The sequence below is a fragment of the Arachis ipaensis genome, chromosome B10, assembly GCF_000816755.2.
Source record: "Arachis ipaensis cultivar K30076 chromosome B10, Araip1.1, whole genome shotgun sequence".
Classification (NCBI taxonomy): Eukaryota; Viridiplantae; Streptophyta; class Magnoliopsida; order Fabales; family Fabaceae; genus Arachis; species Arachis ipaensis.
The window spans coordinates 70,065,332-70,065,707 of NC_029794.2; positions in this window are offsets into that span (position 1 = coordinate 70,065,332).

The window sequence follows — 376 nt, forward strand, 5'->3', positions numbered from 1 at the left end:
ACTAAAAAAAATTTTCATATAAGAGACACTAACAAATTGAGAATGCATATGAGAAACAACAAAACACACAAAACAAGAGAATTTAAAGAACAGAGCAATGAAATCATCAAGAACAACTTGAAGATCAATGAAGAACAATATGTATAAATTCGAAAAATGCTAGAAGAAGAAAGTCATGCAATTGACACCAAACTTAAAAATTGATACTAGACTCAAACAAGAAACATAAAATATTTTTGGTTTTTATGGTTTTATAAATTTTTTTGTGATTTTCGAAACTTACATGGAAAAGAAAATAAAGAGAATCAAAACTTTTAATAAGAATTCCAGGAATCATGCAATGTTAGTCTAAAGCTTCAGTCTAAAAAGATTAGAC